Source organism: Thermobia domestica, chromosome 16, assembly GCF_964235325.1.
Source record: "Thermobia domestica chromosome 16, izTheDome1.hap1.1, whole genome shotgun sequence".
Lineage (NCBI taxonomy): Eukaryota > Metazoa > Arthropoda > Insecta > Zygentoma > Lepismatidae > Thermobia > Thermobia domestica.
The window spans coordinates 126,332,669-126,356,603 of record NC_137469.1 but is presented as its reverse complement, the minus strand read 5'-3'; the positions used below and the strand labels follow the sequence as shown (position 1 = coordinate 126,356,603).

Here is a 23,935-nt window from a genome sequence, read left to right as displayed (position 1 = left end):
ACTTCCGCTTCCACCATAGCCTGTCTTAACGAGATGGGGTGCATGGATTACAGCTGTTCTCTATTATGCTAACAACTTTGAACCCATCAAAAGAGTCATTGATACTTTTGATGAGGATAATGCGTCTTCAATTAAGGTTGCTCAAAGTTTGCTTAAGAAGAATTCCTTGAAAAAGGACTTAGTCTTCATTGCAACACATTTTGCAAAGTTACCAGATGCTATTGCCAAGTTTGAAAAAAAAAAAGAAAAAGAAAAAAAAGAAAGAAAAGAAAAGAAAAGACTCTCGCTAGTTCTCTGAAAATTTTCAATGATACTCTCAACGATCTGAGTGTTGTACCTGGTGACAAGGGCGAGTACATTCGGCGTAAATGTGGTCGTGTTGTAAGTGCTAATCCAGATTTGGGAAAATTGAAGGACATCGCTAGTGTTATGGAAGGTGATGCTGATACAACTGTTGACAGTGACATGGATCCTTCCCAAATTGCATGTTTCAAGTATGCTCCAGTGACATCTGTAGATGTGGAAAAATCATTTTCACATCTAAAGCGATTCCTTTCTGACAGGAGACAAAGTCTGTAACAACTTCGTTGTGTAAGTTGTGTAATACACACACACTCATACACATGAATTACTCTAGCTATGACGTTTCGTGGAACATGATAAAATTCTACCGATTCTAACAAATGGCGTTAGTATCAACGTCTATTGGACTAAGTGAAAGCTGTACGGGTAATAACAAGCTTTTCTCCCCATCGAGAAAAGAATAGTCAATGAACACTGAAACAGACGATTAGCCAACCAACATGTTCGAAATAATCCCAGATATCCTCAATATGACTTAACCTAATAACACAACTTCCGTTTCCGTTTACTCTTCGTCTACCGGCTATTACTGCTTACTAGTGGACGCTGCCAAATAGTGCAATTTTCAGTTCTTTTTAGCGGTAGAAAGGGACCCCGCACGGTGTACCATTAGATAGCATTTTCGCTTTATTTTGACTTGTAGAATAGTGTTGCTCGAACTCTACACACGTCGTAGCGCATGTACCTTGTACAGGTATTTTTTCATTATTATTTATTATTATTATTATTATTATTATTATTATTATTGTGAGACAAGTGCTCAAAATTAATATTCTCTTTCATGTCAACATATAATACATGTATCGATGAATCGTTATTAACCAATTGTATGTCTACCGAATGAATGACACACTACAACTAAACCAAGTCATAACCACACCACTCCGAAAAGTGCTTTAAATATCACAAACTTTCGGTTCCTCTCAGAAGTCATCAGAAGGTAAAGAAAGGACAATTAAAACCAGGTGGTAAAAAAGAACAAGTGAGTTTCGTTTCGTTTCACAGTGTGAAACTACGAGTAGACTTCCAAACTATGCGAATTCAAAACTCAAACTTGAAGTAATACATCTATAACTATTGTCTCCAGTAAAGTAAGATCAAAGATGGAACCTGTTTCTGGGACGCAGAATTCTTATCTAAAAGCCATTAGTCGTTCACTCTTACTGTTTTGCTTTATGAAAATAAGTATTGAAACCGGAAGTACTAGATAATTTCAGCCACTTCCAGTTTTGGTAGATTTTGTGGCTGGTAGCAGTATGTTCCCTTGACACGCTAAATCGATTCCAGAAGAAAAGAAAAAAACGCTTATCTCTATTACCACTTTTGTTCTATGATGACCCATGCTGAAACCAGAATGGTGAATTCCTGCAACTTGCGATCTGAATGATTTGGTAAATTGATTAAAAAAAAAAAAAAAACCGCTCGATATCCACTACAATTTTTGGTCTATAATAATGAGTATTGAAACTGCGGAAGTAAGACTAAATTTGAACCAATTCCGGTATCGGTCTAGTGTTGTCGGTAGTCATGACATGTTATTCTGAGACACTAAATTATTTGCACAAAACCACTTCTCTCTATGTGTTACCGTTTTCGTTGTACTTTCGGTCAGAACAGAAGGTTTAAAACTGAAATGGAGCTTACTCTTGGGATACTGAATCGACTGCATAAAACCGCTTCATGATATATTCTATCGCTTTTGCTCTATGGAAATCAGTACTGAAGGGCCGCGGTGGCTCACTGATACAGCGTTCACCTCTGGTGCATGGAGTCCTTGGTTCGATTTATGCTCGCGCCAAGTGAACTTTGTGGTGGGCAAACACCGTGTGCGTGGGTTTTCTCGGGGTTCTCCCGCTTTCTTCATTCCACCATTTCATTCATTTCTCATCACCGCCTCCTTTAGCCTACCCGGCATAATCGTGGGATACGGATTTCATTTAATTTTCATCAGTACTCAAGCCGGAAGTAACAGTAAATTTGAACACTTGCGGTTTTAATAATGTTGCAAGTAGTTATAATCTGTTGTCTTGAAACGTTGAATTGTTTGCAAAACCGTTTTTCTCTATCTGTTTCAGATTTTGTATGGTGAAAAATTATGAAACCGGAAATGGCAAATTTCAACCACTTCTGGTTTGAACTAAAACAATAACACACTGAGCAAGGCCATGTGATGTGATAATATGTAAAAAAACACAATCTGAAAATGAAGATAAAGACATAAAAAACTGATGAAGACAGTTATTGTGTTGAAACTGTTACGTGATTGTGTTTTTTTACATATTATCACATAGCCTTGTTCAGTGTGTTATTGTGTTTTGGTATAATATCGAAAAAAGGCCTGATAGAATAGTTATTCTGGTTTTAATAGAGGGAAGGATATGTAACTTGTTCTTGGGACACTGAATTGATTACAAGAAACAGTTTCTCGATATATTTTACCGTTTTTGCTTTGATATCTGTCCACAGACAGATGGACATAGCAGTTCTATAAGACTTCCGACACTTATTCATAGCATAGTTTGAAAGTTAATAAGAATAAGTGTTTTTAGGCGCTATGTCAAGCGGTGGAATATACTCAGTAGTCTTTTGTTCAGCACTTATGACTAAAATATTAACTCTGAAGAAAGTCAATTTAATAAGATGGGCCAGTAGGTATGACGCAGCTTTTGCCTTGAAAGGAGTGAGAGCCTTAGAATATTATACATAGATTTATCAAAAGGACAACTACTTATAAAAAGATACCTTGAAGAGCTGCTAAAAAAATAAATAAAATAAAAATAAATAAATAAATAAGAACTAAAGAAAAAGGTAAACATAATAGGAAATATCTGGTTCATTCAGCCTGAATTTCTTCATAATCGGCATAAGAGTGTGACGTCACTAGGACGAAATTCTAAAGACGAATGATCCGGAAAGCTTTCATGTAATTGTGTTTTTCGGATGCTAGATGTAAATCAAATCTTTCAGTTTTACGTCCCACAGTTATGCCGGCTAGGCTAAAGGAAACGGTGATGATGAGAAATGAATGAAATGGTGGAATGAAGAAAGTGAGAGGAAACAGGAGAACCCCGAGAAATCCCATGCACACGGTGTTTGTACACCACAAAGTTTACTTGATGCAAGCTGGGATCGAACCAAGGACCCCATTCACCAGAGGTGAACGCTCTACCACCACTGAGCCACCGCAGTCCCATGGATGCTAGATGTGATATCAAGTTAAATGAAATGTTGTTTCAATAGTTGAGTGAAATAATATCGAATTTTAGCATTCTGGTACCTAAATCACTGCAAAATTCAAAAGAAGCTGATCTTTTACAATAAGCTGATGAGTTCGCAGAAACATATTCTTCAGCTTTTTCGCAAGATATTTTAACTATGCGATCGGCACTTAGTAATGACATCTCTCGAGTGACACCAATAGATGAACTAGATTAGCTTCCCTTCTTATAGTGAAAATTACTCCGTTTTATTCCATTTTCGGGAAAATCTGTGCAGCTTTGATATTGTTTCTGAATATTCCAGTCACAATTTAACATGCGGTTGGGTTCATTTGTCGAACTTAAAAAAATTATTAGAAGAAAAAAATATGAGGAGCAGCTTGATTCAAGATAGATTGAAAGTATTAGCATTGTATGCATCAAGCAGTTCTTCGCTAGGAAACTGGACGAAGTAACAGAAAATTTTGCCGAAGTCAAAGCAAGACAGCAGGAATTTTAAGATATTAAAAAGAAATGTTAATAAATACTGCTTTTGTAAGAATATGTCACGATTGCGACCTGCGACATCTGCGAATATGTGGAAAACCGAGACAATTGCGATCACTCTATTTTGAATACCATTCAAAAATATAAACTGTGATAATTACGACCAAGTTGTTTATAGTATTATATGTTTGTATCAAATTTAGGATTAATATTTTACATTGAAGCTATCAAATAGCCAAAGACTATTAAGTCAGAATATTGCTCTCATATATGACAAGCTGATACATATGGTTTGAGTGTCGAGCAGAAAAGCTTGTTCCGCGTATGGATAAAATGTTTTCATGGTTTCTGACACAGTAAACAGCGTCAATTTCAGAACCGATTGATGCCACTTTGCACAACCTGAGCAATTTGAAAACTCCAAGATGGTGTAATTGATGGCCACTCTAAAAACATTCACTTTAGAATGTGGTAATAGACGCATGCGAGACATAGCTTTTAATGTTTTTATAAGTCAAGGAATCTGAATACATTATTTTAGACTAAAATGACTGTGGAAACAGACACTTTTTTTTCATGGTTGAATTGGACGAGAAATGCTCCTTCAGCCGCAAAACTGATTTATGGACCGATTGTTTCATTAAACCTATCCTCCTAATAATGAACTTGTGAGAAATCAAAGGGAATTCATCTTTTGACTGTAGCAGAACTGATGCCATATTCTGTTGCTGAAGGTCATTGGAAATTATTTAAAGTGTGATGCCACAAAAATGCCCTGTTGCTGACAGGCAAGTCAGGGACATGCTATATTAGTATTGGAAGATGTCAATAGACAACGCTGGACGTGCTACGCGAAGGAAAAAGCACTGCCGTGTTGACAATGTTCACATGCCTCGTTAAAGTTTTCTTTACTTTAGTCTTTTTCTGTGACGAACATGGTACGTCTTTTGGCCACCAGATGGTGTATTTTTAAATTACTCACTACTACCGCCTCTGGTGGGAACAAGAAAAAACTTTGTTGTGCTCACTTTGAAACTCAATAAAAGAAAACGAAGGGCTTAGACAGAAATACGTATACCTGCTTAGAAGGATGGATGAGGAAAGGGAAAGTTTCGAATTTTCTTCCTGGCCTCCCAGAGTTAGGGTCTTCTTGTGGAATGTTGACCACATATGTGGGAAATATCGTCGCAGGGCGGGTTTCTGTGGAGTTTTTTTTTTTTTCTTTATTTTATTTTATTTAACAATATTCCTATGACATGTCGAAAACCTGTCAACTTGATGGGAGCTAAATTACAGCTGAATTGTCCATGCCTATGAATCAGCAACTGAATTTGTTCGTTGCTGCATGCTGTGGTTCAAATCCAACTCAGGGAATTAGCATTATGTATTGTCTAGTTACAGTTTATTTCATTATCATCATTCATTTCTTATCCTCCCTTTTAGCCTAGAGCAGGGCTTCTCAACCTGGGGTCGCGAAGATAAGCGGAAGAGATGAATATAATTAAAATTTAATACCGGAATATATTTTTAAATATTATTTTGATAGGCATACTTTTATTTTTATACATATCTTAAGAACAACAAAAAATAGTCTACTAAACATTTAAAACAGGTGCAAAGTTGTTTAAAAATGAACTTAAATGAAAGAGGTACGATATGAAACTAATGAGAACTGAATATTGAAATTCCAGAAAAATACAAATGCAACAAAACCTACACAGGAATTGAAATACAATTAAAATTGAAAGTTAATAAAATACCTGAGCATGGTGTGATTTCACTACTGTGGTAACGTCCGGATTATTCTTCGTGATGCACATTATTAAGTAATTTAAAAAAATAACTCTTAACAACTGTCAGAAGTTTTTTACCCGAAATTAGAAATCACTTTATTTTTTTTTATCATATGACCCAAAATTAAGGGAGTTATGAAGTTCTAAATTTTTCAAACGACCTCTATTTTGAAACAGTATGACGGATCGGATTCGATATTTGTAATATGAATGAACTGATCAAATTTGGTTTTAATCCATTCGCTTTTAGGGAAGTTACTGTATCCACTATATACAAGAAATGGATTCTACTACTATAAAAATAGATGGATATCGTGAGATCTCCGTAATAGGTATATTAAAAATCCCACACAACCTTATTATAAACCAGGGGGAGAGGGTCGCTGGCAAGAGGATGTGATGAAATGGGGGTCGTGATAGGAATTAGGTTGAAAACCACTGGCCTAGAGGACAGATACGTAGGTCGTAAAACTCAAAGATACAATACAATACTCATTTTTTTTCATTCTTGGTAACAAATGTTAACTAAATGGAACCGCCCTGCCCTTCTCTCTCCCTCTCTCAGTGTGTGTGCAAGAAACAAATCGCAGCTGCAATGACGAGACATCAGGTCAGGACAACTCAGCTCTGTGAATAGACTAACAAACAATAGTTGCAAGGAGCCAGGTCTGTTTTCTACGATTGACGACTCACCAGCCTAGATAAAAACTGACATATTATGTCTTTCAAGAAAAATATATATACCTCTGTAGCCCTATTTACAAGACTTAGGAAAGAAAAAATGTACATTTATTTTGCTTTGTGGGAAATAGTTCCTTCTTTTTCAGTGCGTTCTCTTATTCCCTGTAATCTCGCTCAAAGAATTTCTATTTAATATTGAAAAAGACGAGGTTCGTTTCACAGTGAAACTACAGAAGACTTCTAAGCTATACGAATTCAATACTCAATCTTGAAGTAGTACATCTATAACTACTGTTAAGTAGCTGTGTATTAGATATGAAGTGACCATGTGATAATTGTGTAAACTCCTAACTTAATTCGCTAAATTCAATTATTTTATTAAATTGCATTTATAACGACAGAACTACAAACTCTTTAAAATTCATCGGAAGAAAACTTATTAAGATTGTACATTCCCAGACAGCCTCTGTAATCACATATTTGTTAATTTTCACTTTCGAAATTGTCAATAAACTCGACTAGTTTCCTTCTTGCCTTTCCGCATACCTTTAAGCATAGCCTCATACTTCCCCGTTCATTGAACGCCAAAGTCATCACTTTACAGTCAGACAAAACCATGAAGGACAGATCGACAAGGGGTATTTGCCACGAAGCTTAGGAAGGTGCAGGATCATCAACGAGGCAAGCAGATCCCACCATTAGAGGACGACCGACTTCATGTCCCGAGAATACCATTCTGCCGGTTCATCGCCGCAGACACATTTTGAGTTTGACATCAGAGTAGTGGCATGAAGGTGTAGAAGAATATCATCATAAAAGGCGCATCATCGCAGAGAGAATTCGACGCACCTAGCAGTCCAGCAGGATTGAGTTCCAGTTGTTGGCTGACTCCAGTACATCCAGATTCCTCCACGGAAAACCTTTCATCATTCAGATGACCAGGACGACCTACCAGGCATAACGGAATGTCAGGCTAGTGCTTTTCCTTTATTTCTTAATTATATCCTTCCTCTCTCTCACCTATTCCCAAACTAGTCACTCTCAAAATTAAGACATTTGAATTTTATTTAAATTCAATCAGAATTTCTCAGTTAAGTACCGTGTTGTGCATCAGTTTCATCCCCAATTTGTTGCATTCATTTAATGAGTATTCTGAGCTACAACTGATGGCAAAGCATCGGCACACTACTGGTTGCAATATATTAGTAAGAACAAAGATAGAACCTGTTCCTCGGACGCTAAATTCATATCAAAAGCTATTACTCATTATGCCTTAGTGTTTTTGTTTTATGGCGATATATGTTGAAACTAGAAATGGTACATTTCTTTCTACTTAACTACTTCCGGATTCAATAGGAGGTTACGGGAGGATAGAACCTACTCTTGTAATGCTGAATCGATTGCTAAAAACTGCATCTCGATACCTCTTACTGTTTTTACTCTCAGAAATCATTACTGAAACCGGATGTACTAGTAAATTTCAACCACTTCCGGTTCTGGTAGAGTGTTGCAGGATTGTGACAGTATGTTTTCTTGATATCATTAAATCGATTGCAGAAAACCGTTATCACTATAAATTATCATCTCTGTTCTATGGCGATAAGTGTTGAAACTAGAAATGGCTAATTTGAAACACTTCCGATTTGAATAGAGGGTTAACGAGGAAGATAAGACCTATTCTTGAGACAGTGAATAGATTGCAGAAAACCGCATCTCGATATGTTTTATAGTTTTAAAACAGGAAATAGTATTAAAGGGCATATCAAGTTGCGATAATGTGAACAGACTTTAAGGGACTTGGCTCAAATACAGAGATTAGGATTAGGAATTAGATTTCTGGGCTGTCGGCATCTAAGGATATTTAGCCAGTCACGTATATGAGGGATGACGTCCCTTGGCGAGCACACTATCCGATGAAAGGGAAGGAAGCGGCCTGGGACCATTATGCTAGGTACAATCCTGGCATTTGCCTGGAAAAAATGAAATGAAATCTTTAAGTTTAACGTCCCATGGTTATGCCGGTTAGGCTAAAGGAGACGGCGATAATGAGAGATGAGTGAAATGGTGGAATGAAGAAAGTGGGAGGAAACGGGAGAACCCCGAGAAAACCCACGAGCACGGTGTTTGTCCACCACAAAGTCCATGGCATTTGCCTGGTGTGAATAAGGGAAACCCAGGAAAAATCTCACTCAAAATGGCTGTCCTGAGAAAGCTGTTACACCCCGCTGGGAATCGAACCCGGGATTGCTCGCTGAAATTCAGCTCAAATGTAGACGAGACTATGCGGATTCTATATTCCAAAAGCAAATTGTCCTAAAATGGATGGAACATAGTCAAAAATCACGAAAAATGCGCATTAAAATCAATGGAAAATCAATGAAAAACATGAAGTCGTCCACATATCTCAAAAACTGAAATAAGATGATAGCTAATTGAAAGCTTATTGCAAAGGCATAGTGGAGAAATTGAAAATGATTTATAGTACGTAAGGTAAATATGGATAGAACACTGTCAAAAGTAAAGTTTTTTTGAGTAAAAGTTGTAATAATGATAAAGTATATGTATCTTCTGCGAATCACCCAGGGCGCTCCATGCGGAATTTACGTGCTTGGAATACATCTAGATTTGGAGTCTCCAGACTTGGTTTAGCACGCAACGTGACTTTTGACCTGATCACGTGACACAGTCTGGTCCTTATTGCAAACCAGATAGGTCCTTTAAACCACTTCCGGTTTTGGTAGAGTGTTCGGGACGATGGCTTGCGATGCTGAATCGTTCGCAAAACCGCTTCTCACTCCCTGTTACCGTTTTCGTTCTATGGCGATAAACGTTAAAACCGGAAAAGATTGATTTGAACCACATCTAGTTTGAATAGAAAGTTAATGGAGGAGACGGAACCTATTCTTGGAACGCTGAATCAACTGCAAAAAAAATCGCATCTCGATATATCTTACTGTTATTGCTCTTATACCTGTCGACAGACAAAGCCTTTCTATAAGACTTCCGACACGTGTGCACAGCATAGTTTGGAAATCCTTATAATGGTAACGGCTTAGAATTATGGAAATCCACACCGAATTCCGATTATTTTTTAAAAATATTTTAACAATTTTTCCTGTTGCCCTTTTCTTTTTTTTTTTTTTTTTTTTTTTTTCATCTGCTAATGTCCCCCTAGAGATGCCACTAGGTCGCGATGTTCGAAAAAAAAATCGCTGTTGAATTATATACTTACGTAAAACCACTTTGATTAGCATTAATGACGAAAATACATATTCCTTCTTTGCTTCTATCCTCCTGTACTGGTTAGCCACTTCATTTGTTAGTACTTTCAGTAAAGTACTCTTTGTACTTTCGTTGAGCATCTTCCCACCTAGTCTAATGACTTAACACACCTAAAGAGGAACAAAAATAACATCATGAAGAGCATTCTAACTTTTATTTAACATTAGGAATGGAATAAGAAGACTAAATAAAAAAATCTACACTTCAATTGTTAAAAAGCTCTAATTCAAATTACAACGTCACGTAAGAATGACCATGTAATTAAAATAATCTTACTCCTGACATCCAGATGTAGCTGAGTAATTCACACTGTAATAAAAATTAACCATGAGAAGGGGACTGGAAACAAGTTAGCCAGCGATCTTTACCTAAAGGAATCATCTGCATTCGGCTGATAGAGCTCAGAAAGAAAAGAAAGAAAAAAAAAACTGGAAGGTGGTTGGGCACTGACTTTGAACCAGGGATCTACGAATTCCGAAACAAGAGACCTAATTACAGTGAAACCTCTACTAACGGACACCTCTATAAAGCGGATACCTCGCGTAACGGACATATTTTGTAATTCCCAAACGCTGTAATAGGAAAAGACATATTGTTAAACCTCTCTAAACCGGACACTCTCTAGTACGGACACGGACAGTCTGTTTTGTCTTTTATAGGTATTATTTACCTCCATATTACGGACGCTTTCTCTAGAAGCAAGTTGGAAAGTGTAGAAAAAATGCATTTTTAGTAATTCATACATATATCACCAAGGAGGCATTGCGACAACATTTTGCCCCCTCAACTATCTGCTCAGCAACCCAGACCAAGCGTCTCTGTTTAACAACACTCTTATGTCCTTTTCTTGCATCCCACTCCCACCCAAGCTGTTTTAGACACAAAAATGATTCACAGTTGCCCGCCGTTTGGGATGAGACGTTATGCTATTGTCCCGTTTGAATCTCTAACCAACCAGAAGACAAGTTTAATATTTTTTGCCCTCAGGTATGCATATTGTCTCAAAAAGGACACTTCTGGACTGCAATTAACCCACAAATTAAAGCGACATACTGAAGACGTACAAAGTAGTGATAAATGTAAAGTAGAGAGAGCTATAACATCTTATTTCCATGTTGTGCCTCGAACATAGAGTACTGGATGGCGGAGAATAATGCAGGTACAGTAACATTTCTGTAATATTTGTAAATACATGATTCATGCAAAAATATTTTTTCTAATTGAATATTACTTTGTTTACTAACTGACGTATGAAAATATTGAAACCTCTTTAAGGCGGACACCTCTCTATAGCGGACAATTTTTGGATTCCCCACGGCTGTCCGCTTTAGAGAGGTTTCACTGTACTAGTCGTGTATTTCTTGTGCACTAAGGAACTTCTAGATTCGTTCTCTCCAATAGTCACTCTTAAGAATTTTGGTGACTGCTCACTCGCCTTCCATCAACTTAATATTTTATTGTAGTGGTAGCGGACAGAAAGAAAGGAAGAGCTAAAGAATGTTTGTTTTTTTGTATTTTCTAAATATACCGAAAACATGCAGTGGGCAAATGGACCCAATGAAACGTTAGTTGGAGCAAACAGCTCAGCCGGTCAAACAATAATTATCATTATATTCATAGCGCAACATATTAACATTTATTAGCATTAATAATTCTTGAAACAAATTCAATATAAACATTTATATTGTATATAGTGCGAATTACAAATAATTAATTAGTGTCGTCAAATACACATATAGAACCTACGTTCCGTCGCGATTCTTTGGAATGAACTAAATAAACCTATGGACACAGTCCAATACAGTTATTAACTTCCATATTTTAGCACGTATTATTCTTGTTCTAATGTTCGAAATGGAAGTTAATGACGGTAGTTACTTCGGTTAAAGCGTGTTAGTTTTTGTTTTCACTTCTGGCATGTAGGGTATCAATAGTTTTCACCCACTATTTATACTACTTACCAGAGACTCATGTAAGTTCGAGTCTTGCAAACGTTCCTCCGGCGTCACTAACGTTTCAATACTCGCAACAGGAAGATCATCAAGTACTTCCTCAGTAGTAAGTCACCTGCCTTTCAACGGCAACTGGTATGTCCGAAAGTATTTGTAATGTTTCACCATGTTCTTGTAACATGGCTTTTATGATCGGAAGAATATGCACAGTTGAATTTCTGAACTCTGGGAAAGAAAAAAAAAATGCTAAAAATAGTTTACGTCAACAAAGAAGAGAGTTCGGAGTTAGAATTATTAGTTCAGTTACATATATCACGCAGCCGCAAGAAATGTACACAACCCAAAGTGGATGAGTTAATATAGGAAAAGAAAACATTAACATTTTATTTTGCAGCAAAGGCCAAAAAATCATAAATCATGCTGATTTAATGAATGTCATGACATTGTTTAATGTACCAATAACAGCCAAGGATCTTATTGCATTACATCAATATAAGATATCCCATCCCCCGCCCTCCTTTCTGTAGAATGGAAAGGTTTTGAGTGTTCATTTTACAAGAGTCTTGCAAGTTAGGAAAATAGTTAAAAGAAATGAATGAGCATATGGAAATCATTTGTGAGCATTTAAAGATAATAATAATAATAATAATAATAATAATAATAATAATAATAATAATAATAATAATAATAATAATAATAATAATAATAATAATAATAATAAGATAATAAATAAATAAATAAATAAAAGGTACATACATGAAATGATGAAATCTTTAGTGTATATTAAACTAGTGGGGAAAAACATTGGCAAGTAGCTAAATAGCTAAATACTCTCCAAACGTATCGGAACATCAAGACAGCTCTGTCTTTACTGGTAATGTAACAAGAATAAGAATGGATGAGAGAAAAACAGTGTGGAAAAAGGAATACATACCACCAGTTATATGTATCGTAAGAGATAGGTGTGCTTAAAAAAAGAAAGAAAAAAAAAAACGAGCAGAGCACAGTGCGAAAGAATGAACTGAGCTGAAGGAAGCGCGATGTCTATGGTACGTCACTATTGCCAGATCTAAAAAATACATCGAAGGTAGGTAACCAGTCTATCAATGTTGCCAAAACCCATATCTAAAGCCGGTTTATGAATAAATAATTGTTCAAAGTTCTTACGTATACGTTCTTAATGGTAAGTAATCAACTTTCTGTTAATTTGGATCATCCTCTCATGCCCCTACATAATTTTAATTGGCAAGACTATTCTGTACTAAGGTTATAAGTGTTTTTCAATACCAAAATTAATGCCTTCAGAGAGCGGAAAAAAAAAGATTCTACTTTCACCGTAAACAGATAACAGCGAATTAATTCTAATATGCAAGCGTAATAATTTGAAGTGTTTTACATTATTTGTTTCCATTTATTTACATATGAAGGGTACGGGGAAAAAACAAGGAATGTCCATGTATGTGCTTTTTCGGGTGCTTTGTCCTATCTGTTGGTGACTCTTGGTACTATTTGACTGTCTATGGCATGCATGCGTAGATGTAGAAATGTTCATGTAAAAAGTGGTAAAAGATTTCATAACCCTATTCTGTGTACGCAGTTTTCAATATTAAAACGCCGTTTTCTCGAAAATACAGTTTTGTGACATTCCTTGTTTTTTCCCCTTACCCTTCATGCCCAACGGATTGTGAGCAGTTCGAAGTGATTATTGCAAACACAACAGCATTACTGGATTCATTAATTAGGATCTACCGTAAATTTTCAGGGCCGAGGTTATATAAGACGTGATTTTCTTTGAAGTGGGATCAAAACTATTACTAAGGTTTCTTTCCAAGACAAGGATTTCAACTGGAAATGAAATCCTGGTGCAGGCGTATTAGCTATTTGACCATCTTGTCTACTGTAAAATTCAGTCGTAGTATATTCGACTGAAACAATGAGTGATAACCAAAATTAAAAATACATTAAAAAGAAAAAGAAAGAAAGAATTGAGTTGAGTTGATTTTGAGTTTAACGTCCCGTTCAGCAGCGAGGCTATATGAAACGTGGACCTACTGATTAACGTGAAATCCGAACCACATGAGCTCCCGCCGGGAATCGAACCCGGGCCTCCCACGCCAAAAGCGCGCACGCTAACCGCTTAGCCACGGAGGAGCTCTAAAAAGAAAGAAAGAAAACTATAGCAAAGGAAAATGAGTAACTAATACAGTGCACTCAGAAAGTCACTCCGCAGTGAATGTAGATATTTATTAATATCAGAAAAGGATTGAAACATTCCCTTTTCTGTTTGTGTATGTGAACGTTATATTATGCAAATGTCTGACATAGACAGAAACGAAGCTAGATTTTAACCTTTAATTTGAAAGAGATGTATACTGCACAAAGAAAGGCGATTGGCATTACATTGTAACTAGTTATTGTGCTCAAAGGTTGGTCAGAGTTCTATCTAGTGTCGAGTAACAGAGGTGTGTTAACAATATTAACAATGAAATAGCAAGTGTTTTCTGGCTGAACATGTGTTTTGTGTGGGTAACAAATATAGAGAACATATGAAACATTATTACTTGGAAAGTAGTTCAACATTATTCATTGAACAGTATCAGAATAGACCTAAAACTATTAAAGTATTGAAGAGCACTATCGCATATAAGCACCTACAAGTTATCAATCATCAATCATCACTTCCGGTGTTCGCAAAAATGTGTAGGAAGATTGATCTGTGCTTTTAAGCTAAATTATTTTCAACGCTTACTCGAGTGGAGCGTCCTTATGTATCTCTTTGCCATAATCCACTGCAGAGCGACTTTTTGAACACACTACATAATAAATTTAAGGAGTTCTTCTGTGCATTTTGCAGAACACTGGCAGTTCGAAACCTTGCAGTTAAAAGGTGCCACCGGCATATTAATATCATTTACAGACTGGCACATAATTCGTGTGTAAACTTTAGTTTCATAGTACTCAGCACTCGTAAAAGCTAGAATTGTGAAATTTGCAGGCAATTTAGAGGAAGATCAGAAGTTTTGTCTGATAGCAAAACGAAATCACGGGTATTAGTCTGTGGAGTTACAGGGTCAGAGGTCAAAATGCATTAAGGGATTTCCTTATGGGATTTCAATGTTAATAATAGTCTCACATGGCATTAGCAAGAATTGGTATATTGGTATAAATTCTGATCCGAAACAATATGATTACGAGAATGTGGGCAATCATGACTCGGTGACCTCTAGCAGATCACCTTTATAGACAAAGCTCTCATTTCAACAGCTTATTGTACACAATTAATTCAGTTGAAGATAATGTTAAAGAGCATATGCATAAAGGATCTATCGAATACCCCTTTTAGTAAAGCGAAGAGATCAGTAATATCATCAGAGTTCAAAAGTCACAAAGGTTAAATTTTATATTTGATGTTAGCAAGTATGAAACTATGATGTATGAAAGAATGATTTAAGCTGCCATAGAAAACATGCATAAAGGTCCTTCCAAGAGGTGTGTATAAGCATAGGAAAAAAGACAATAATGTCATAGCAGGTCAAAGGTCACGCAGTTAAAATTTCATGTCTGATGTGTTAGCAAGTATGAAACTGCGACGTTGGAAAGAATGATTTGCGCTGCCATAGTACAGACACAGAAAGGTGCTTCCAAGGGCTATGTATGAGCATGGAGAAAGAGTCAACAATGTCATAAAATGACAAAAGTCACACAGTTTAAAATTTCATATATGTTATCAAGTATGAAACTGGGACATTCAAATGAGTGATTGGAGCTGTCATAGAAAACATGCAGAAAGGTCCTTCCACGGGGTATGTATGACCATAATGAAAAGGTCAAAATTGCCATAAGGTGAAGCAGTCCAATGTTGTGCTTCAGACACTGCAGGCAATGGTAAGTATCTGTTTCTGTGATGTTTAAAACAATGAATAGAACATAATATGAGTTCCATCGCTTGTTATTTACTTAGCTTTGCAAAACTGCATTCGAGACGTTTTTCGTTATTGAAACATATTAATAGCTAGTTACTACACAGAAATATTTGAAATATTGTCTTACCTGTACAGCAAGCACTGACGTCCTTATAGACTGTAAATCTTCAAGTAGTTAGAAATTTATTCCAAGTAACCTCCGTGATGTGTTAAACATTAGTTCACTCTGTGTATAAGAGTCTTTGTGAAGATTTTTTTCAAGTGTGTCCGGAGTTATCTGTTCAACGGCACGCTGTATCGACTGTCGAAGTCCTTCAAGTGTTGCTGAAGGGGTTTTATACACTTCTTGTTTAAGAAATCCCACAGAAAGAAGTCACATGGGGTTAGATTTGAATTTCTAGCTGGCCACTCTAGATCCAATCCATATTTATTATTAAACGCTTTTCAAACCTTCCTCTCAAAATTTGTAATATTGCCCTAGTACGATGTGCTGGATCCCCATCCTGTTGAAACTACATGTCATTGTGTGGATCAAGATTTAAGCTATCAAGATCAGGGAAAACAAATTCTCGCAACATATTTTGGTATGTAAGTTGATTAACGTTTCCTTCGAAGAAAATCGGCCCTGTTACACCAGTTGCTGTTACTCCCATCCATACCATAATACCCCTCTAATCTGCATAGCGTCCAATTCTTTCAGACGGTGGACTAGGTCCCTTAAACCGTGCATGTAACGAAGACACCGTTCCGTTTAAGAAAAACTTAGCTTCATCTGACATTATAATTTGAAATAAAAATATGGGATTTTCATTTAAATTGTCTATCAACCAGCCACACACACACAAAAAAAAAAAAAAAAAAATCTGGCACCGAAATCATCAATTTTTAAATATGTACAATATTCATCTTGTACGTCTTAACCTCAAGCACACGTAATATCCTACCCAGCGAACTTCTTTAAACGGTAAGTACAAGACTTCGGCGACGGATTGATTTTCTTGGTGAACTAAGCACACATTTAGCAGATGTACTAATCATTTCACGCTTAACTTCCACAGTGTCTATTACACGCTGCAAGCAATTTTCCATATTCATGAACAGTCTCATTTCCAAAGGAACTGGGAACAGAGAAATCACGAACTTTTTTTTTTTTTAACTGACGTTCTTTTACTGTATAACATATTCATTATCTGAAGAGAAGTCATCATGAAATTTCTGAGGATCTGTTCGACACCATTTAAGCGGCTCACTTTCACCATCAGTTAGATCAGACGTGTGCTCTACTTTGTAAAGCTTCTTTCTTGTATCTTCAAACGTATCTACAATGAAATTAAAAAAAAAAAAAAAAAAAAAAAGTATTTCTTGGAGTGAATTTATTATATTTCAGTGATAGTAAATAAAGTTTATGTGAAAAGTCAAGAAGACTTGTTTGAAATCCTGTTAAGGAGACTTTCTACACTTTACTATTAGAATAAGTTATATTTTTGCCGTATAATCTCTTTCATTTCCTCCCTATTAATACATTTCAACTAATTATCCTCTTACACATTGTAATGACAGACTTTCAGTCTAACAACAATTTATTTAAACACCAGGTTTACTTTTGGCTTATAGTACGAAATGACACTAATTCAGCGTCGTCACGTTACTACCATCTTGCCACCAATTCCTACCATGTCCCGAATTGGACAGCTTCAAACGCACAGCTGTTATTTTGGCTGTTTCGCAGCTATAATTACCCAATAATTATTTATAATTACCAATTATATATTATTATAATTATAAAATAAGCATGATTATGACAGTTTTTAGAAAATTTTATTTAAGGAAATATTTCAAGTTTATTGAAATATTATATATTAAAGTAGATATTTATATTTATTCGTTACTATACGCGCCCGCCATCATTGAGCTAGTGTAGAAAGCAGACGGCTTTCTGCACAACATCCCAACAACAACAACTTCAAAGCACAGGAAGTCGTCGATCGTAAACAGATGAGTTGAAAAACAGATTATGTCAACTCGAAGCACAGAGAGTAGGAATAATTACGATTCTGCCCCCATCATTCGCGATATGCGCTACGAGTGAGAAGAGGAAAGAAATGAAGACTTTTGTGACTCGAAATATCATCTCACATCCTACTGTGCGAGTAAGCAAGAATAAAATATCTTAACTGAGATTTAATTTCTGTCCTTACTTTGGGGGGCACTCTGTATGATATTTTAAACCAAGAAACCATTATTACACGTGAACCAAGAGTAATCATCTAACTTAGATGATTCAGTAACTTTGAACAATAAAGAATAAATAAGTATGTGTGTATGCAAGGGCATGTGTAAATGATGATACACATACAAGGTGTACAGAAAGTAACTATGCAGTTCATAACTTGCCGTATTTTATTTTCCATGAACCACTTTAAAAAGCTTAAATTAACTCGAAGCTAAACTTTAATGTCATGGAAGTTATAGGAGATGCTGGAAGTGATCCCCTTGCACTTCAAGACACGGTTGCACACGTTTCTGCATGTTCTTGAAGACGTTCTGCAGAACATCGGGAGTGATGTTCCAAATGTGACGTGTAAGTGCAACTTGGAGTTCTTGTATAGTGTGCGGATTGCCTTCATAAGCCTTTCCCTTTAACGTGCTCCATAGAAAGTACTCCGGTGGAGTTAAGTCGGGTGAACGCGGAGGCAGTCCTCGAGAGATGATGTGGTCACCGAAGATGTCCTGTAAAAAGCTCATCGCCTTGTAGGTGGTATGTGCAGTAACTCCATCCTGTTGGAACCAGGCATTCTCAATTTCGTCCTCATTCAGTTAACCTAGAAAGGGCTCCAAATGCAGGTGCAATATCGTTCTGCATTTATGGTGCCCTGAAAGAAAATGAACCCAATGATGCATTTACCGAACACCAACCTTTTGATCATGCAGTGGGGACACATGAAATTCATACGGATTCTCCGTACTCCACACACGACTATTATGGCTATTCACGTAACCGGAGAGGTGAAACCATCCCTCATCCGTGAAAAACGTTTTGTCAAGAATCCCCTCACCATTGTCCTGCAGGAAGGACAGGAACCAGTTGCGAAAGTTCACACGCGCCGGGCGATCGGTGTCTCTCAGTTGATGCACGACCGAAATTTTATACGGATACATGGACAGTGACTTCCGGAGAATCTTGTGAGCAGAACCCACGGACACGTAGGCCTGCTGAGCTAGTCGTCTAACCGATTTCTTTAGACTGTGCAGCATCACGTCTTGCACCTCCGACACCTTCTCTGCGGATGTGGCTGTGGACGGCCCACCTGATTTTGGACCATTATGAACGCTTCCGGTCTTTAGAAACTTGGTGATGAGGTTCCGTACAGCATTGTGGTTAGGCATCTTCATTCCTGGGAACTTTGCTGCAAATGCAGCTTCTACTACTGAGGTAAACGTGTCTCCCTTGCGGAACACAAGCTACACAAGAAAGACTCTTTGTTCAATCCTTAGCATGGTGACCGGGATCCCAATGATGTCACACAAAACGTTGGTCTTCAATCAAACTGGACATGTGAACAAATACAAATACCTGGTCAAATATGGTTCAAATATGTTAAACAATTGAAAATGTTGTATTACTAATTGACAATCCTATCAGTCATTTCTTAGCACACCACAACATGGCACTGCGTAGTTACTTTCTGAACACATATTATAAAACTTGTTTAAACAATTTATAAAGATTACCATTAATATTTGATAATATACAAGAATAAATAAATGAAATACAAAATGTTTAGTTTACATGGAAATTATCAGAAGGTAAAATTAAAATATTAAGATGCTTATAGATGGGGCAAATAAAAGGCCAGAACTGAGAGCAAGTTACAGGCCGTCAATAATTTAGCACCTACTATCTTCGTTTATAGATGTACTTTCCACTGGACCAGCAAGTAGGTACTGGCGGGCAGACAACTCGAACATGTTTGATTTACTGGCGCGCGATCGGCAAGTAGCGCGTCATGTCGTCCGTCACGTGAGTACTGGCGGCCAGAACTATCTGGTCAAAACATTGCACTTCCGGCCAGTAGGCGGTTCTCGGAAGTAAAAAAAATGATTATTTGTCCTGAAATCTTGTAATTAAACATGTCTGTAGATGTTCCTGAGAAGAAGACAGTTATCAAGTGGGGGAGTGATGACATAATTACCTTTTTAAATATATTTCAAAATTACAAACTGTTATGGAACGTGGGACATGCGTGTTAAACATGAAAGTGTGCTGAAAAAGTTACAAGAAGACCTTTTACAAGATAATATTGTGGTAACTGATATTAATTTCTTGCGATCAAAAATCAAATCCATAAGAACCTTTTACAGGCTTTTTTTTTTTTTTTTTTTTTTTTTTTTTTTTTTTTTTTTTTTTGAAGTTACTGAATCTAAATCAAGCGGAAAAGGTTCAGATAAAGTGTACGAGCCGAAGTTGGCATAGTATACGGCAGCTGACTCGTTTTTAAGAGATGTAGTAGTGACAAGGCATCAACGTCACACATGGTGTCAAAACTTCACCAACTGACGATACACTAACTGGCCGCCAGTAAAACTCCTTTACTTGAGGCAAGTCCTTACCCAATGTATACGCATACTTGCGGAAAAGTGAGGAAGTGGCCAATACTTGCCCCGTCTATAAGCAACTTTAAACAATGTTAAGATAATCTTTGAGAAGTTGACTTCTTTATTTTTAGGACAATTGAAAGGTGAGATTTTGGAAATTTTCCGTGCCTACATTCTCACTCTTGAGAGTATGTAAGATGACACTGTTTCTGAGGTTTTTACTTTTACGAGGAATGGACCTGATTATCACTATTTGCTGGTTTCTTAATAAACAGCAGATGACAAGGAATGATAACGAAACATGAAAAGATTACTTAAAAAAAAAAAAAAAAAAACTTTACTATTCTACCCATTTGCTTGAATGCTTGCTGCTCTACTTTACGAGAAACATCAGAATGACTAACTATGTGCTTATCTCTCTCGACATTTCCCATACTTGGAGGCAATGGAAAAAGACTGTTGGAACATCATTGTGGCAGACGCCACTCATCAATCATCAAAGTATCAGCCCGAAAGTACCGTTATTTTGGAAAATTATAATTTGGCTATCCCGTCTTCTCTGGCCTCTTTCTATAGTTCAAGACAACTGATTGGAACCCTCCTTCAGAGAGAAGATGAAGTCACTAACCCGGATGTGCAGGATTGCATAGCAAGATGGTCAAATTTAGTTGGGTCAGACCCCACGGCTCCCGAAAGTCGAAATAATTAGTCGGTCTGGGACGAGCCTATCGTGAATTACCGTTTGGATTCATTATTGCAAACTCCTAATAACATCGAAGATAAGGCCAGATTACTTGCTGTCATGTCCCCTGAAAACGGAGCATGGCTTCAAACTCTACCTTCACCTTCTTTCGGCCTACACCTAGACAACGAAAGCTTACGAGTGTCCGTCGCCCTTCGACTAGGAGCAAATATATGCGAACAACACCACTGCCCAAGCTGCAACGCTCTCGTAGATAAAAGAGGTTTACACGGTCTGTCATGCAAAAGCAGTGCCGGCAGACATTCACGCCATTCGAATGTGAATGACATCATTTTGAGGGCCTTAACATCCGCAGGGGTGCTAGCAGTGAGAGAACCAATTGGGTGCAGCCGTTCAGACGGAAAAAGGCCGGATGGTATGACTTTAGTGCCCTAGAAGCAAGGAAAGTCGTTGATTTAGGATTTCACTTGCTCAGACACTTATGCACTTTCCAATCTATAATTTTCATCGACCAAAGCAGGACTTATCGCTGCACGAAGAGCAAAAGAAAAGAGAAATAAATACGTTAATTTTCTAGATAAGTATTGGTTTATTGCAATAGCAATTGAATCTAGTGGATCCTAGGATCCATTAAATCAGGAGACACTCGAGCTAAATCTTTTCTAATTCAACGCATTAGCATGGCTATTCAACGAGGGAACGTAGCCGCTATTATGGGCACGTTACCCACTGGTAAAGAACTAGAAGAGTTTTTTCTTTTATAATTTCTGACGGCATCTAGTACACTAAGAGCATTGAAATTTGGAAATAAAGTTAGAGAGATCTAGAATACATTTGAACCCCAAATCTTCTGGGAGTTAATTGTTACATTACTAATATTATTGAACAATTCTAACCTACATATATTATTTAAAAATTGTAACGTGTATTAACCATGTTAACAAATTAGAAAAATATAAGTTTTATATATATTTTTTTAAAAAACACATAACTTGTAGCAAAGTTATGAAAAACTTAAAAACTACGATAAAAAGTAGTAAATGTAGTAATAAAGAAATAAAGCTTTGTATGTAATTTAAATTTGTAATATGTAACAATATCATATAATGAAACAAATATGGCTAAATAAGCAAATATGTATTAGTTTTAAAACATTTATTTGAAAAAAATAAATTTCAAAATTTCTTAATAAATAAAGTTGTATATCATAAACAATTAGAAAATTATTATATTTATGTATTGTAGAATCTATGAGAGAAAGCGTAGAAGAGAAAATTAGTAGAAAATAAAGTAAAGAAAATATACTGAAAAGCTGTCCGATGAGTTTCTTTTTAGAAATTAAGTCTATTTGGAAACGTGATTAATTAAGGTCTCATAATAATCCAATTTGAACATTTAATGTGCCAAGAGTTTCTTTTTAGAAATTAAGTCTATTTGGAAACATGATTAATTAAGGTCTCATAATCCAATTTGAACATTTAATGTGCCAGATTTAACAATTACGGTTGAAACTATTTCTTAATTAAATTTAGTATATTTCGTGGATTTGAATTTGTTTTTACGATGTTTGTGATTGATTACAAAATGATGTTTTAATGTAATCTCGTCCATAGAATCATTTTCTTCCTTCGTTATTACCACTGATAATTATTCATAACATCTTTAAGTAGCTTAAAAGTAGTAAAATACACTATGGAATGCCTTATACAGATTATATATATATATATATATATATATATATATATGCTCATCGCATTTCTAGATATTTTTTACGTTCTATCTTTGCACTTTGCTCTCACTTGTTTCCCACCCTGTATACGGTCTGCCATTAAACACTCTCTTTTTCTATGTTTCTTTTGGTGCTGAATCCAGTGCTAGCAATCATTTTCAGCACTTGAATTCACCAAATTGGAATCTTCCCTTGTTAGTCAGTCCAAAGTTTCGGAACACTTTGTATATCTCCATGCACTGCTTTCAACAATCCTCAAATTTACTATATCAAATTGCTCAATAGAAGACTCCCTACTTCCAGTGACACATCAGCAGATAATGTCTGATGAACTCAAGTAGATAGTTGGCGAAACTGTTATGCGTTAATAATTTTTACAATAAACGTACTGTTTTGCTCAGTGAGTAGCTTAAATCAGATTTAAGTCCATTAAAAATAAAGCTTGTACAATCGAAAATATTACAGTTGGGGTATCTTTACATAAATCATTTTTTACTAGAGAAACCACCACTAACCTGAAGGTTTTATTCAACTGCTAACTTTCTAACAGAGTCCAAAAGGGTCTTTTTAGAAATTAGAAATCCTCTTTTCCCCATTACTATTATCCAATCTTCAAGCACACTTTCTTGTTCTCTTGTGAATGCTGTAGCACCTCCTATTTCATGTTTAATGATTTCTGTCCATTATGTTTATTCAACAAAGTACCTCTTGGAATTCCAAATGTCTATTTGAAGCAGCACAGTAGCTCATTCCCTCATTTAATGTTTTTACAGCTTCCCTCAAAGTGTTCTGAACACTGTTGATATTTCTTTGGTTCCATGTTTCTAAAAAATAGAATTAAAATAATTAAGAAACCTTAAGATAAAAGAAAAAAATCATATGTAAAGTATTAAACTTGTAAGTGTATGAAGAACTAAGATTATCCACACAGTAACTCTTGTAGCTAGTGAAATTATTTTCTAATTGCATCGGTGGTTTGAGTGCTACGTTCGGGCGCTACTGTTTGGGCGCAAGGTACATAGTTAAAATCACAATTTACGACATATAAAGTAAGCTAGGCACTGAAAACTAAGCGCGAATCAAATATATATATATATATATATGTATATATATATATATATATATATATATATATATATATACATTTCCTACACTTCTCTCTTTATCTCACCTCATTTATCTATTTATTTTCTATCTTATTTATTAATC

At 36.2% G+C, this 23,935-nt stretch overlaps 1 long non-coding RNA gene across 8 annotated transcripts in view; it reads right to left on the bottom strand.

Annotated features, from left to right (window-relative positions):
- Window positions 1–23,935, bottom strand: part of LOC145673399 (uncharacterized) — an 80,163-nt gene that overhangs the window by 26,723 nt on the left and 29,505 nt on the right. For all 8 annotated transcript variants that reach the window (XR_014128761.1, XR_014128754.1, XR_014128755.1 and 5 more), the window contains 4 exons: window positions 23,242–23,550; window positions 15,826–17,017; window positions 11,785–12,000; window positions 9,774–9,933 (listed from right to left, as the gene is read on the bottom strand). This is a non-coding gene — a long non-coding RNA (uncharacterized LOC145673399). The remainder of the gene's footprint in view (window positions 1–9,773; window positions 9,934–11,784; window positions 12,001–15,825; window positions 17,018–23,241; window positions 23,551–23,935) is intronic.